Below are 17,498 nucleotides of genomic sequence, written 5' to 3' on the forward strand. Positions count from 1 at the left end.
CTGGCATGTGGCAGCTGGCCAGACACTTCACCAGGGAGAAACATTACATTCCCACGTTACAAGGACCAGACGGCCCGGCCTACTCCGCGACGGAAAAGGCAGAGCTTATGGCCACAACACTTGCAGCGTCCTTCATGCCGAATCTGGTTCCTTCAGACCCAGCATTCACACTTGAAACGGACCAGGAGGTTGCTCGACTTGTAGCCCAGCCCTCGCGCAACGAAATAGGACGTACTAGCAGAAATGAGATCACAAGGGCTATCAAGCACACAAACGCTAGAAAAGCCCCTGGGCCTGATGGCATTCAAAACCGTGTCCTCCAGGAGTTCACGGATAAAGCCGTAGAATACGTTTCCGAGAGAAAGTCAGGTACCTTGGTGTCTGGCTGGACCGGAAACTTACATGGGGGGACCACATCGAATACGTTGCCAACCGATGGCACGCGAGGCTCAAACAGCTCTACCCAATGCTCAACATGGAAAGCACACAGAATACGAGGGTGTCGAGGTCCATATACATGACACTGATTAGACCTCTGATGACGTACGCAGCTCCCGTCTGGGGATATGCAGCTCCTACACGACTGCGCCGCCTGTAGATCATACAGAACAAGGTGCTACGAATCATAAGCAAAGCTCCACGCTACACACGCACCGTGGATCTTCACCATGAATACCGCCTTGATACCCTCAAGGAAGTATTCAAAAAACACGCCACACGACTATACAGGAACTCGAGACACTCGAACAATCCTTTCATCCTCATTCTGGGAAACTACGATCACAACCACAGGTGGAAGCACAAGCGGCCAAAGACACTGCTAGCTAGGGCATAGCCACCTATGGTAAACTAACATACGCAAACAGCGACAAACGTCGGCAAGCCCCTGCATATCAGCAACACTGACTGGCAACTACCAGCTGCTATTAGAGCCGACCAACAGGCCACAGCAGGGACACCGACGAGCTCGCCCACAGATGCACAAACAATCTGCCAACATTCCCACACACTGTGCCTCCGGTATATGACCTATCGGACACAAGATCGATAACAAACCTAACTGTCGCAGGTTGCTGACGCTGAACGAGGACTCTGTACCAGCATCCAGCGCCAGCCGCCGAGCAGCTCAAACGCACAACGTCAAGGTACCGACATGCATGATACCCACTACTAACAAAGCCTATCCTTGTACAACCTATCGCAGGCAGCAAGACAACCGCTACTGCTCTTACCACCCGACCCAACTTTCGCAAAGGTTTTCTTCCCTTGGCTCTTGCCTTGGCACTTTTTTTCCTCTGCCCTTCAAACTGCTACCCTTCGTCAGATTTCGACCAATCTATCTCCAGATGAGCGCGTATTAATGGTTAATCCTGACCAGACGTACGCAAACATCGCAGTACCCACATCCTGCGACACCTCACTTTAGTGAATACTAAGCCTTATGCAGAGATGGCAGTAGACCTTTTGTGTTGGCCATCATGCCGGTGTGGGCGTAGAGGGGCTCCACCTCTTATTTAAAAAAAAAAAAAAAAAAAAAAGGAGATGCTCAGTCTGCAGGTATCACCTGAAGATGACGGCAAGGAACGCTGTCGAAATATCGCGGTTTGAAAACGACTCCACTGGGCTGGAGACCCGAGAACAGTACAAACAATCAACAAATTTACTTGTTTTTGGCAATTTTTAAAGTTATATCTTTTTAGCTTTAGCTAGTGCATGACAATTATGACTGCAAATTGGGCCCCCGAATACTGAAATAATGAGAAACGTTGTTCCACTGCAGTTATGAGGAAATTAATTTCGTCTAGTTGGCAACCATTGAAAACAACTGCTGAGAGGACTTATGTTGTTCTGTGGACTATCGTTAGAATCGCTGAATCCCTCTCTACTAGTGCCCTGACATCGCCAGAAACGATGTGCTTCTCTAACACTGCCGCCAGGCTGCAGAACGAAGAGCTTTTCATGGGTAGTATACGCCAAGGAAGTCTACATTTACGTATGTGCATGGAGCGGTATTTCCAATATTAGCATATGTACTTCAATAATAAAGGTATTGCTACCATTTAATTCTGTTTTATAAACTACAAGCCCTTGACGAATGGAGACAGGCAGATCGCTCACTAGGACGTGTATCCACCGACTACGCCGAACTTTCCTGATGGAGCACTGACTACATAATCTTCAAAGAATATGACCGATCCTTTCCATAGATTGTGCATTCCTAATCTTAGCATACTGAGCTGGTTTCCTTCACACAACAGTTTCGGAAAACGTCAGTGTCTCGGAAGCAACAACTCCTGGAGGAAAGTTCACCAAAGCAGCAACGTGCTAACTGGATGACGTCAGTCACTGACAACGTTCTTACAACATTTTAGGAACGTGGGAAATATTAATTCAAACAGCTTTTTCCTAGGATAATTTAAATTCTGGCATTGCCGACAACTTCCGCTCTATACGGTGAGACATGGTTGGAGGAAAAGCAATAAATTATAATTCATTTTGTAACAATCTACTTTTCACTAGGACCATAGTTTTGGTAGTAAAACTAAACCACGGGACCAGATATTAGTCAAACCCACACGTAACAGTGCCTTGAACTCTTATAATGGCATCACTTCGACCAAGGAGTGAGACCATGAGTTTTTCCGGATATGCCATTTGCAGATGAACCCACAAATTGATAACTGGATCTCATGAAGGTAACCAAACTGCCCATACGCTGATTACTGCTCTTCATACGTTTTTCCCTATAGTCCCAGACATTTCTACGGAATTCAGTTCGAGTGATATAGTGGGCCAATCGCAGGATGCTTTTGTGTTAGTCCAAGCAAGAAGTTATGAATGCTCTACTGTAAATGTGACTGTTGTCCTCTCGGAATACAGAGTGTCCATAGCGTACTTGTCACGAAACTGTAGTAGTAGATATGCAGAAAGAATAAAGAGGTATATGTCCTGGTTCATAGTCACGGTAACCTGAATCATTGGCAACAAGTCATGGTTCATCAAATACCTCCAAAACATCAAAGCACCATTCACTGCCTGAACTGCATCCTTCAAACATATGGAATTAAATCCCTAATTGCGCCATCGGTGTATTCCATTGCGTAATTTAAAAGAAGTAAAACAGAGATCCATTGCGCCACACTACACGTTCAGCATCAACTTGGCCCACTGGAGACGGCCAGAACAAGATACTTTGAAGAAGTTCCCCGCTTCAAATCTCCACTGCACAATGACGGACAGGTATCCTGATTTAATGTGCTACAGCACACTGTAAATAGGGCGCTAAAATTGTGCCATTTCTCTTCGAATGCGAGCCGAAAATCGCACTTAAGTAACGCTATTTCCCGTTGAATGCAATCCCACATCACTCTAAAATCACGCAATTTATCTTCGGATGCGTGCTGGAACGCAAATAAAGCAGGCGAAAACGTACTGTGGAGCACTCTCTGCACGATTACTGGAAACCAGTGTCAAGCGCTGAAATTATGGCTACTCAGAGAACGGAAGCAGATGTCTGTTGTTGTGATGTGACGTCATCCCATCTGGCACTACGAGTGCTACGTTTTTCGCAGCACCAAGACGAGACATCCACCACAGAGCTTATAAGAGCGTGTAGTTGCATAAGTTGTAGCAACGCTCCTTCTGCCACCGTGCGACGTGACTCGACACCGCGATACATCGAGACGCTTAGCGTCAAAGTCAGCCGCAACAGGGGGCATCGACAGCTGCTTTTGCTCGCGTACGGGATAGCAGCACTTAGAGGCTGCGTAAATTATTGTAAGAACGTTTGTCAGTGACTGACGTCATCCAGTTAGCACGTTGCTGCTTTGGTGAACTTTCCTCCAGGAGTTGTTGCTTACGAGACACTGACGTTCTCCGAAACTGTTTGATGTTAGTCTGCCTCCGCTAAGAATGTTGTTGTGTACTGCAAATTATGCGCTGACGACATTAAAGGACTTCGAACCATCGTAATATTTAAAGTGATGGGCTGTAGTAATGTGTATGCACCACTTAATACTAAAATTAATAAAATTTCTTTATTGTACCATATTGTTGCAATTTTTGTGGCCAACACGTTATTTGTGGACTACACTGATAAACAGAAACACCTATTATCTTCTCAGCTTTCGAAGAATTTTATATGATAGCGAAAAGGCTGCAGGACGGATTCGAAGATATCGAAACAAAAATGATCATCGAAGGGACTGATTCAGCTTACAGAAAAGTAAAAAAACCCTTCCTGAAATTAAAAGCAAGGGTGGTAACACTAAGTGTGCGATTGGGTTTCCTTTGTTAAAGATTGGATAGGTGGAGTGAGTACACTGAGAGTCTAAATGAGGGAGAGGACTTGCCTCACGACGTGACAGAAGGAAATATTCGAATTTATATGGAAGATATAGAAGCTCCAGTATTTGAGTCAGAATTTAAAAGAGCTCTGGACAACTTGTGATCATATAATGCAGAAGGGATAGATGACATTCAATCGGAATCGGGATAGGTGACCAAAGTTAGATGACGATCACACTTTAGGAAGGGAAAGGCACTAATGAGGCAATTCTGACTTTTCGCTTGCCATTCGAAGCAAGACTGAAGAAAAATCAAGAGGCGCTCATAGGATCTGTCGACCTAGAAAAAGCTTTAGACGATATAAGTACAAAATATATGAAATTATGGAAAAAATGAGTAAAATATGCGGAAAGACGAGAAATATGCAACATGTACAAGAAGTAATACCGAATTTTGGCTCTTAGCACTATGGGACTCAACTTCTGAGGTCATCAGACCCCTAGAACTTAGAACTACTTAAACCTAACTAACCTAAGGACATCACACACATCCATGCCCGAGGCAGGTTTCGAAGTAAGACCGAAAAGTAAGACAGTAGAACCTACAACCAAGTGCTTAGAATAAGAAGGATGAGAGACAGGAATGCAGTCTTTCGCTCCTATTGTTCAACCTACATATATATGAAGCAATGACGGAAATAAAAGAAGGGTTCAAGAGTAGGATCAAAATTCAGTCTGTCACTGACAGGATTCGATGTTGACATTACTATCCTCAGTGAAAGGAGAATTACAGAATCTAATGAATGAAAAGAACAGTCTAATGTGTACAGAATATGGATTGGAAAAAAAACAGGAAAAAGATGAAAGTGATGAGATGTAGCAGAAATAAAATTAGCGAGAAACTTGTCAAAACTGGTGATCACGAAACAGAGGAAAATATGAAAGTCTACTACCCTGGAACCGAAGTAACCGTTTATCGACGAACTAAGGAGGACATAAGGAGCAGACTAGCACAGGCTACGAGTGCATTCATGGCCAAGAGTAACGCACTGTTATCAAACGTAAGACTTAATGTGAAGAGGAAATTTCGGAGAACGTACGTTTGGAGAGAGGTATTGTATGGTAGTGAAATGTCGATTGCGGAAAACCGGAACAGAAGAGAATGAAGCGTTTGAGATGTACTGCTCCACAAAAGTGTTCAAAATTAGGTGGACTGAGAAGAAAAGGAATGAGAAGGTTCTTCGCAGAATAGGCGAAGAAAGGAACGTACGGTAATCACTGACAAGATGAGGGGGCAGAATGATACGACCCGTGTTAAGGCACAGGGGAACATACTCCATGTTACTAGAGCGAGTTATAGAGGATGGAAACTGGAGGGGAAGACAGAGATTGTGTAACGTCCCCTTAGAAAAATTAATGAATTACTGTGCTGATAAACATCTTATGTTATTTGATTTTCAAACAGCTGAGCAAAACTGAACGTACTCAGACATTCACTAAAGTGACACACAATATTTTTAGCGAAACGCAATCTGACTTTCAGTAACCCCTACAAAAGAATGGCCCTGACTAACAATAACCTATACCTTTCATGAATTCTTACCTCACAATAATCTTCGTTACTCTTATCTACTGCAATATAGCGAGCGCCAATACTGCCAGCTAAATAAAAGATTCTAATTATTGAAGGCACTAACTACTGATAGGCATAGTTAGAAAATGAAAGATTTTGATAGCGAACAATGTATTTACCTTAATAGTGTTCAAAAGTCATTATATATATCAGTTCACTGCATCCAGTCTCTGTCCAGATCATCCGCTCTTAAAACTCCGCCATCTCACTCCCCACATCCACCACTGCTGGCGGCTCACCTCCAACTGCGCAACGCCACGCGCTGTTAACAGCCAACTGCCCAACACTACAATAGCAAACAACAATGCAAACCAGCCACAGACTGCACACAGCACAGCCAGTGATTATCATACAGAGCGCTACATGGCGTTACCAACGTAAAAACCTAGACAGCCTACTTACAATTGGAATACATCTAACAACTATGTGATATTCTGAGATGAAGAGGTTGGTCCAGGAGAGGAATTTGTGGCGGGCGGCATCAAACGAGTCACAACACTCATGACAGGGAAAAGAATTCAACAAAAAGTAAAAATAATACAGTGGCTCGTGTGATGTTTGGAAATCAAAGGCCGAAGTCAATAGGCGGCCGGAGTGGCCGAGCGGTTCTAGGCGCTACAGTCTGTAACAGCGCGACCGCTACTGTCGCAGGTTCGAATCCTGCCTCGGGCATGGACGTCTGTGATGTCCTTAGGTTGGTTAGGTTTAAGTAGTACTAAGTGCTAGGGGACTGATGACCTCAAAAGTTAAGTCCCATAGTGCTCAGAGCCATTTGAACCATTTTTTCAGAAGCCAATAATCACAAACCGTGTATCACAGCTTTCTCCATTCCATCTTATTAAATTCTTACAACAGGTTAATTCACAGTGGCAACTCTGTCATCTACAACATTATGTGCTGTATCCTTATTACGTAGTGGGTAGCACACTGGACTCACATTTTGGAGGACGACCGTTCAGTTATCTGATTTCCTTTTCATCCTGTCTTTTATGACCATACTGCCGACGGGACGTGAACCCCCTTATCAATCGTTTTCTCTTTGTCTCACCACTTTAGACGGAGCGCTACAGCCCACTCTTCTGAGGCACGTTTTCTTTTTTAAGGTGCTTGAGTGTGTTACTGACAGGACTCGTACGCGTAAGTTCCCTGAATCACTTACGCAGTAAATTTCGGTTACAAGGAATAATCAAAGAAAGAAAGTGCACTTAAATTTAAGTTCGTATAATTGTGAAGTTGTCTATGAATCGATATTGCAGCATGTTCATTAAAGGTGCCTATGGCGAGGAGAAAGAAAGTTTGCCGATTTTCAAGACTTGCGTAAGAGTTACATCATGAATTTTGGTCTGATTTTTGTAGTCCCTTTTTTTTGCTTTTTAACGACAGAGAAATAAATGACCGTAGTTATTTAACAGTATATAAGTGACGATCTTCAGCAACCACATTTGTGCCGTTGTCCTGGAGGTTACATAACCAGAAGGATGAGGTCGGTGTGGTGGACGGAGCCGAAGGTGTGGTGGATGGCTTTAGGGGGGTGGGGGTGAGGGGTGAGGGGAAACGTACTGTGCTGGCTGGTGACCTCACGAGAACAGCCGTGCCGGCAGTTGGTTCGTGGCTGCAGCCGCGCTGGCTGCGATCTTTGTCCTCTGCTGATAATGTCTTCAGAGGAGGAAGATCTGTAAGTATTTCTCACATTTATCTGGAGTATGACGGGCAACGCTATGGTCTTTAGCAGCTGATACGGTCACATTAATTACCTCAATGGCTTGTGATGAGTGTGCTCATGCTGCCGACTGCACCTGCGGCGTTCAGCGTTATGTTCTTCCTCACACTGTCATCTTGGCAGTATGCGGCTTTGTGCTATGACACGTAATAACCTGAGACAATAATTCTTACTTCACTTCCACTCCATTGCTTCATTATTCTTGCGACTGACGTTGTTAATCAATGTCGTGAGAAATTATCTTACAGATGTGCCTGAGTTCATATCTGTGTTTGTAAATTTATACTGCGACGTTGAAACTTTTGTTTGGGGTAGAAAGAAGAATCTACGTTTGCAAATTTCTTTTTGATGATTCAATTTTCGGTTTATTTCATTTTTTATTATCGTAAATAAACTTCCTGTGGGCCTACACTGAGGATAAACTAGAACAGGACAGCATTGCTTTCAGTTACAATAAGCGGTTAACTGTAGTTTTATTTCTCGAAAATCTGGGTACTGGAGGATGTAGCAGTCATGCTGCATCACAGATCTAGACATGCCGCCAGTGAACGGATCTGCAATGCAGCTACATCTCTCCTTGGCTCTTCACAGTCCTTATGAAGCTACGCTATGTTAAATTCTCTAAAAAGTTCATTTGTTCGATTTATTAATCGATCAACACCGGTAACGTTTCCAGAAGCAAAGCGTGACTGATGCCTTAACGGACTCGTTCCACATAGATCTCCAAGGTACAAACTATAAAAGAAACATCACACAAACGAAATAACTTGGCAGACAGTGTCATATACACATAAACACACAGAGTTTTGAACATGATAGTGAAACAAGGTCTTGTGCTTGCAAATAAAACTGTAAATAGGATGCAAACGTACTTAACAACCTCTACTCTAAAGAGTACCAAATTCCAGAAATGAAGCATCGGTCAACTTGAAGGTCAAAGCTACAATGCACCATATGTTAGAATGACAAACAGGAATTTTAACACAAGATATAAAGCACACATGAGATGTTCAAACTGTGACAGTAATTTCTTCATATCTGTGGAACATTTAAAGAAAGACATGAAAACCATCACAATAAATAATTCCAATAAATACGTCATACGTATAGTACAGAGCAAGTAACTGATCAATGACCACACACCTATAAACACCAACTCACTAAAAAAACTTAGCCAAAAAGCTGACACATACAGACACTCAACCTTCGATCGCAGGCAGCTCGATATACGAGGAACTGCTGAAAAATAATGCCTTGGAATTTCTTATATGAAAACTCTTGAAGATTATTAAATAAAACAAACGTTATTAACATACTACATCTTCATTTTCGTGTCTACATATTTGCAGCCTTCTGTCGGCAGAGGGCTAAGAATTGTAGTCTGTAACATGACTGTCTGTAACGTAACTATGTCGGTGCGTGGGAAACGCAGTATTGTAATCGAATTTGGAGTTCGAAGAGTTCTTCCACATATGGAACACACTCTGCTACAGGGCAACATCACACCATACACTAGCGGTGCGACATATGCAACAATCCGACGCCTTGTGTTCGCTTGGCCCCATATGATTATCGTCCGTTTAAAAAAACAAACACCTTCGATGAGTTCACATTCATTGTGATGAAGCAGTGCAAGTAGAGGTGAGGCTGTTGTCTGCTCAATAAAGTCAAACATTCTGCAGTGATCGCTTCAACAAAATGGTCCCACGATGACAGTAATGTATTCTTCACTGGGATGATTATGTTTAGCAATAAATAATCATACATAAAGAATAACGATGTAGAATGTTAATAACGTTTGTTTTATTTATATAGATTTAAGATTTTTGACGTAAATTCGCTCAAACATCTCACCGTTGGCAAAAGTCCATAATATGAGTGACATAGTGGAAGACGGTGTGTGCGGTTTGTTTCCTAAGTTGATGAATACAGTCAGTGGTCTTCAAATGGTGTAAATAGTGATGTATATTTGTTCATCAGTCCGTACTCAGTCTCCAGAATATTTGTCGTGGGGAGTGAGTACAGCATAATGAACAACATTACATCAGTATTTACGTCACCTTAAGATCAATAGCTATAGTTATCTATTTTTTTAGGGGGTTGGTAGACTAGCTACAAGCACATCTGGCAAGGCCGAACCGTTGACCATTGTTTCCTCCTGGTCAGCAGGTCAGGTGTGGAACTGTGGACGCAAGACGTTTAGTCTATACTGATGGGCATAGTCCTCTTAGTGGTACAGGTACGATTAACCAGGAAACATGAGGTAGTAAGTTACATGACATATTTTAGGGAAGGCGCAGAGAAAAAAACAACCAACACGTGAAGTGGGTAAACACTAAGGTACCAATGATCACAATATCTGCAGTAGTATTCCTAGCAGACAGCCACAAGTGACATCATTTCAGTAGAAGCAGTTCCATCAGTGGCACCCAGCAATGTTGAACAGGTGCAGACAGCAACTAGTGACATCATTTCAGTAGAAGCAGTTCCATCAGTGGCACCCAGCAATGTTGAACAGGTGCAGACAGCGACAGGTGACATTATTTCAGTAGAACAGTTCCATCAGTGGCACCCAGCAATGACGAGCAGGTGCAGGTAACAGTCCATAATATTCACCAGCAATAATTACACAGTTCATCAGAGTTCCTCAGCAGAAATTAAACATTTCCAAGTGGCACCAACAATGTTAATAAGTGTAAGCACGGACAACAGTTTGAATGCACACACAACTGCTTTTACAAAATTATATACTGCTTATTGATTTAAAAAAGTGTGTGCGTAGACAATCTTACTTCCACTGAGTGTTCTAGTCTGCTATCTTCATCCTTCTTGTTCCATATAAACCAACAACAAAAAAAAAATATAGTCCTCACTTACTTTACCTCTTAGCCACCAAAACTCCAATAATCATCAGCATAACATAATCTCAATACTTTAATAATTCCTCTTCAATATGTCGATACATATAAATCTTATCACCAATGTCATTTACCTGACCTCTTATCCACCAAAACTCCAATAATCATCATCACACAATCTCAATACTTCAATAATTCATCTTCAACACGTCGATACATATAAACCTTATCACCAATATCATTTCACTTCCATAACAACTCTTTCCTCTAGTCTGTCTCTTTGAACAAGTACAAATAAAATCAGAGTGCAAACTTCAATTCATCATCCTATAAAACCTGAAGACACAATGTCCACACACAACCTCTGTGTAATCCTCCTGAGCCAATTCCTCTACTCAATATGAATTATAAAATACATTTTGGTTACATTGTCCATCATAAAATAAAAGAAATGCATACATGACCTCTAATAGCCTTCAGTTTGAATAACATTCAGTAAGTGGGTGCGAGTACATAGTATGGATGATCACATAATACTTTGAATGAATAAATCGTAATATTTCACAGTGTGTACACCACTTCAAGAATCATGGCAAAACAGAAGCAAACATGTAGAGTATTTCTTTGTATCAAATGTCACTTGCTATTTCAATGGCTCAGTGTAATAACTGTCAATGGTCTAAAGCTAGTGTTGGCATTTCATGTCGTTAGCTTCCTTTCTATTAGCATGAATTTATACAGATTCTACAAAACCTCCAGTTCATGTAACGTCAATGAAGTTTCTTGTACCAATGTAGTTCGTAGAATTATAGCAGTTCATTTTCTTATTTAAAATATAAAGCACTGAGCGTAAGCAAAACAAGTAGTAGCGAGTAAATAAACCAGTAGAGACAGAATGTCAACAAGTGGATGCAGCACAATCCCTACAACGAGGCTCTGCCAAGCGAACAATCTATAATTAATACCATAGTGTAACCCAAGCTCCATGTTCGTACAGAGTATTAAGCATTTCTATATACCAATTTAAAGAGTAGTTATGACAACAAATCACAAATGTGTAAATATTCAATCCATACGCAAAGCAGAAAGTATATATCTTTCATAATAAACAGGTCATTAGCATCATATCAGCATAAGCAAATAAATGTTCATATACATCTCAATAAGTAAACATGAAGGCGCAAGCAGATAAATCACAAAGTATAACTTGCATACATAACCATATCAGCACAACTAATCAGGTGACAATTATAATTTAAATAAATAGGCACAGCAGGCTCATAATAAAAAATATGACATCAGTGAAAAAGCAGAGCAGCCAAGCGATGCATAATATACATAAGTAACAACCCTGTTCATTAATCAATCATTCTCAAAATCAGTTAACACAAAGTATAAATCATGTAATCGCGAGCAGTAAATTACATATAAAGTACATACCTAAGTAGAAATATGTTACCCGAAAAATAAACTCAATTAATAGTTACCTTTTTAGTTTATTACTTTATTCTTCGACAGCAAGTCCTCTTAACGTCGGACACACACAGAATTTACCTGAAGTTCTTAAATATTTTGTACAACTGTATCCTGGAAAAAAACTGAACGTTAATAACATAAGTTATCAAGTCATAATAGCTTTATACTGAATTTAATCGGAGAATTAGACTGTGTATTTGTCTACGGCTGTCAGTGGATTCGTACTGAACGCTCGATCAGCTGTAGGTAAGCGTGACGTAGGATGTAATTATTTGCGGTCAACGACTACCATGTGCAGCGCGCAGACTTGACTGTCGCTTTTTGTATGTGCCGCCGCCAAATCACGACACGGTATCCTTATATTCTCTGCGTATTTAAGTGTAACTGTTAATTTCTCAAAAGTATGTCATTCCACAAAAATTTTAACGTTCGATATATGATGTATTCCCTTAGAGCGCCGCGATTTAAGAGTTTCTACTTCAACCGTGTTATCATGAATAATTTTGCGAATTCTATATGGACCGTTATGAAGCAGAAAAAATTTGCGACACAAGCCTTTTCCTTTATGAGACAAACGATGAGACTTAATTAACACCTTTTGACCAACTGACAAAGTTTTTAAACGACCAGGACGTGTAGCTGATTTCTCTCTTCTAGCAGCCACAGATGCAATATTTTGTAGAGCCAGGTTGACAACTTCAGAATGCCGCAGTTTCCGTGTAGACGGAAAAGGATCTATTTCAGAAATGCGATTTGTCGGTGCTTTATTTTTTAATGTCAATATAGGCGGTAAAGAAGTTGAATCATGAGGGAGTTCATTCAGAATATTTTGAAAAATATGAAGATACTGATCCCACGTTCTGTGATTATGATGACAATAAAGACGACACAATTTATTGATTTCCTTCATCCATCTCTCTGACGCGTTAGATAGAGGGTGAAAAAGTGAAATGAAAATTGGTTTAATCTTACGACGCCGTAGAGTACGAAGCCAAATTTTAGAGCGAAACTGTGATCCGTCATCTGACATAACTTTATCAACATGACCCACTTCTTTAAGAAAATGTCTGATGAAAGCATTAGATACTGAACGAGCTGTTGCTTTACCTAAAGGAGTAAAACACACATATTTTGATGTCAATTCCATTGCTACCAAAATGTACGCAAAACCATTAGTAGAACGAACCACTGGATCGAACAAATCGACTGAAGCCATCTCCTTTAATTTCTCTGGAATGATAGGAAACAACGGTGCTCTGTGAGAAATAGTTGGCGGCTTAGCCTTTTGACATAATTTGCATTTGGCAAGAACAAATCGAATGCGTTTTTCCATATTACTGAAGTGGCAATTTTCTCGTAATTTATGAAAGCATTATCTGGGACCAAAGTGTGCATAACTGAAATGTGTATACCAAAACCTAATATAATTTGTGTACTGAGTAATGGAACAATAATAAAATTAACAGAAAATTCATATCCTTGACAAATGATATTTAAGTTGGTCTGTTGTTTGACTTCCACACTTTTTCCAGAAATAGCTCCTCGAATTGTAGTTTTAGAAATAGGTAATACAGGACAAGCAATAGTTCTTACACATATACGAAAACCTGATTCACTAATAACATTCAATGGGTTCCCAGAATCTAAAACACCAGTGAACTTATTCTTACACATGCTTCAATAACATCATCATCATCATCATCATTTAAGACTGATTATGCCTTTCAGCGTTCAGTCCAGAGTATAGCCCCCTTATAAAATTCCTCCATGATCCCCTATTCAGTGCTAACATTGGTGCCTCTTCTGATGTTAAGCCTGTTACTTCAAAATCATTCTTAACCGTATCTAGGTACCTTCTCCTTGGTCTGCCCCGACTCCTCCTACCCTCTACTGCTGAACCCATGAGGCTCTTGGGTAACCTTGTTTCTCCCATGCGTGTAACATGACCCCACCATCTAAGCCTGTTAGCCCTGACTGCTACATCTATAGAGTTCATTCCCAGTTTTTCTTAGACTTCCTCATTGTGGACACCCTCCTGCCATTGTTCCCATCTACTAGTACCTGCAATCATCCAAGCTACTTTCATATCCGTAACCTCAACCTTATTGATAAGGTAACCTGAATCTACCCAGCTTTCGCTCCCATACAACAAAGTTGGTCGAAAGATTGAACGGTGCACAGATAACTTAGTCTTGGTACTGACTTCCTCCTTGCAGAAGAGAGTAGATCGTAGCTGAGCACTCACTGCATTAGCTTTGCTACACCTTGCCTCCAGTTCTTCCACTATGTTGCCATCCTGTGAGAATATGCATCCTAAGTACTTGACACCATCCACCTGCTCTAACTTTGTTCCTCCTATTTGGCACTCAATCCGTTTATATCTCTTTCCCACTGACATTATTTTCGTTTTGGAGATGCTAATCTTCATACCATAGTCCTTACATTTCTGATCTAGCTCTGAAATATTAATTTGCAAACTTTCAATCGAATCTGCCATCACAACTAAATCATCCGCATATGCAAGACTGCTTATTTCGTATTCACATATCTTAATCCCACCAAGCCAGTCTATTGTTTTCAACATATGATCCATAAATAATATGAACGACAGTGGAGAGACAGGTTGTAGCCTTGCCTTACCCCTGAAACTACTCTGAACCATGAACTCAATTTGCTGTCAACTCTAACTGCTGCCTGACTATCCATGTAAAGACTTTTAATTGCTTGCAAAAGTTTGCCTTCTATTCCTTAATCTCGTAGAACAGACAATAACTTCCTCCTAGGAACCCGGTCGTATGCCTTTTCTAGATCTATAATGCATAGATACAATTCCCTGTTCCACTCATAACACTTCTCCATTATTTGCCATAAGCTAAAGATCTGGTCCTGACAACCTCTAAGAGGCCTAAACCCACACTGATTTTCATCCAATTGGACCTCAACTAATACTCGCACTTTCCTTTCAACAATACCTGAGAAGATTTTACCCACAACGCTGATTAAAGAGATACCTCTGTAGTTGTTATAATCTGTTCTGTTTCCATGTTTAAAGATTGGTGTGATTACTGCTTTTGTCCAGTCTGATGGAACCTGTCCCGACTCCCAGGCCATTTCAATTATCCTGTATAGCCAGTTAAGACCTGACATTCCACTGTATTTGATGAGTTCAGACTTAATTTCATCCACCCCAGCTGCTTTATTGCATTGCAATGTATTGACCATTTTCTCCACTTCCTCAAATGTGATTCTATTTCCATCATCATTCCTATCCCATTGTACATCGAAATCTGAAACATTACTGATCGTATTTTCACCTACATTGAGCAACTCTTCAAAATATTCCCTCCATCTGCCCAAGGAATCCACAGGATTCACCAGCAGTTTTCCTGACCTGTCCAAAATACTTGTCATTTCCTTCTTACCTCCCTTTCGAAGACTGCTAATTACACTCCACAATGGCTTTTCAGCAGCTTGACCCAAAGTCTCCAACCTGTTTCCAAAGTCTTCCCAAGATATTTTCTTGGATGCTGCAATTATCTGTTTGGTTGTGTTTCTTTCTTCAACATAACTTTTCTGTCTACCTGAGTTCTAGTATGTAGCAATTGTCGATACTCCTTCTTTTTCCTTTTACAGGCTGCCTTGACTGTGTCATTCCACCAAGCTGTTTGCTTCATCCTACCTTCACACACTACTGTTCCAAGACATTCTTTAGCCACTTCTAGTACTGTGTCTCTGTACCTTGTCCATTCCTTTTCCAATGACTGTAATTGACTACATTTAACTAACTGGTACCTTTCTGAGATCACTGTTATGTACTTGTGCCTGATTTCCCTATCCTGAAGTTTCTCCACTCTTATCCTCCTACATATGGACCTGACCTCCTGTACTTTCGGCCTCACCATACCAATTTCACTGCAGATTAAGTAATGATGAGTGTCATCAAAGAATCCCCTGAATACATGTGTGTCCCTCACAGCCTTCCTGAATTCCTGATCTGTTATTATATAGTCAATGACAGATCTGGTTCCCCTGCCTTCCCAAGTATACCGGTGAATGTTCTTATGTTTAAAAAAGGAGTTTGTGATTACTAAGCCCATACTGGCACAGAAATCCAAGATTTGTTTCCCGTTCCTGTTGGCCTCCATATCCTCTCCAAATTTACCCATAACCTTTTCATACCCTTCTGTTCAATTTCCAATCCTGGCAGTAAAATCATCCATGAGCAGAACACTGTCCTTGTCCTTTACTCTAACTACATCACTGAGTCCATCATAAAAACTATCCATCTTATCTTGATCTGTCCCTTCACAATGCGAATATACCGACACAATCCTAATTTTCTTGCTAGACACTGTCAAATCTATCCACATCAGTCGTTCGTTTACATACCTTATTGCAACTACGCTGGGTTCCATTTCTTTCCTGATGTAAGGCCCTACACCCCATTGTGCTATTCCTGCTTTGACTCCTGACAGGTAGACCGTGTATTCTCCCTCTTCTTTCTCACCCCTTACCCGAATGTCACTAACAGCTAAAACGTCCAGGCCTATCTTACTTGCAGCCTCTGCCAGCTCTGCCTTCTTCCCAGAGTAGCCCCCATTGATATTAATAGCTCCCCACCTCATTACCATTTGTTTTCCAAGTCGTATCTTAGGAGTCCATGGTTTGTCAGTTAGAGGTGGGACTCCGTCACCTCCAAAGGTCCGAGGCATTTTGCTCTGATTGTTGCCAGCATCATACACTCCTGGAAATGGAAAAAAGAACACATTGACACCGGTGTGTCAGACCCACCATACTTGCTCCGGACACTGCGAGAGGGCTGTACAAGCAATGATCACACGCACGGCACAGCGGACACACCAGGAACCGCGGTGTTGGCCGTCGAATGGCGCTAGCTGCGCAGCATTTGTGCACCGCCGCCGTCAGTGTCAGCCAGTTTGCCGTGGCATACGGAGCTCCATCGCAGTCTTTAACACTGGTAGCATGCCGCGACAGCGTGGACGTCAACCGTATGTGCAGTTGACGGACTTTGAGCGAGGGCGTATAGTGGGCATGCGGGAGGCCGGGTGGACGTACCGCCGAATTGCTCAACACGTGGGGCGTGAGGTCTCCACAGTACATCGATGTTGTCGCCAGTGGTCGGCGGAAGGTGCACGTGCCCGTCGACCTGGGACCGGACCGCAGCGACGCACGGATGCACGCCAAGACCGTAGGATCCTACGCAGTGCCGTAGGGGACCGCGCCGCCACTTCCCAGCAAATTAGGGACACTGTTGCTCCTGGGGTATCGGCGAGGACCATTCGCAACCGTCTCCATGAAGCTGGGCTACGGTCCCGCACACTGTTAGGCCGTCTTCCGCTCACGCCCCAACATCGTGCAGCCCACCTCCAGTGGTGTCGCGACAGGCGTGAATGGAGGGACGAATGGAGACGTGTCGTCTTCAGCGATGAGAGTCGCTTCTGCCTTGGTGCCAATGATGGTCGTATGCGTGTTTGGCGCCGTGCAGGTGAGCGCCACAATCAGGA

At 42.0% G+C, this 17,498-nt stretch overlaps 1 protein-coding gene across 1 annotated transcript in view; it reads left to right on the forward strand.

The window, feature by feature from the left end:
• The first annotated feature begins 7,535 nt into the window (after nucleotides 1-7,535).
• LOC126475037 (acetylcholinesterase-like) overlaps nucleotides 7,536-17,498 on the forward strand; it is a 136,494-nt gene continuing 126,531 nt past the window's right edge. The window contains exon 1 of the mRNA XM_050102583.1: nucleotides 7,536-7,594. The gene's annotated coding sequence lies outside the window, so the exon portion shown is untranslated. The remainder of the gene's footprint in view (nucleotides 7,595-17,498) is intronic.

The sequence above is a fragment of the Schistocerca serialis genome, chromosome 4, assembly GCF_023864345.2.
Source record: "Schistocerca serialis cubense isolate TAMUIC-IGC-003099 chromosome 4, iqSchSeri2.2, whole genome shotgun sequence".
Lineage (NCBI taxonomy): Eukaryota > Metazoa > Arthropoda > Insecta > Orthoptera > Acrididae > Schistocerca > Schistocerca serialis.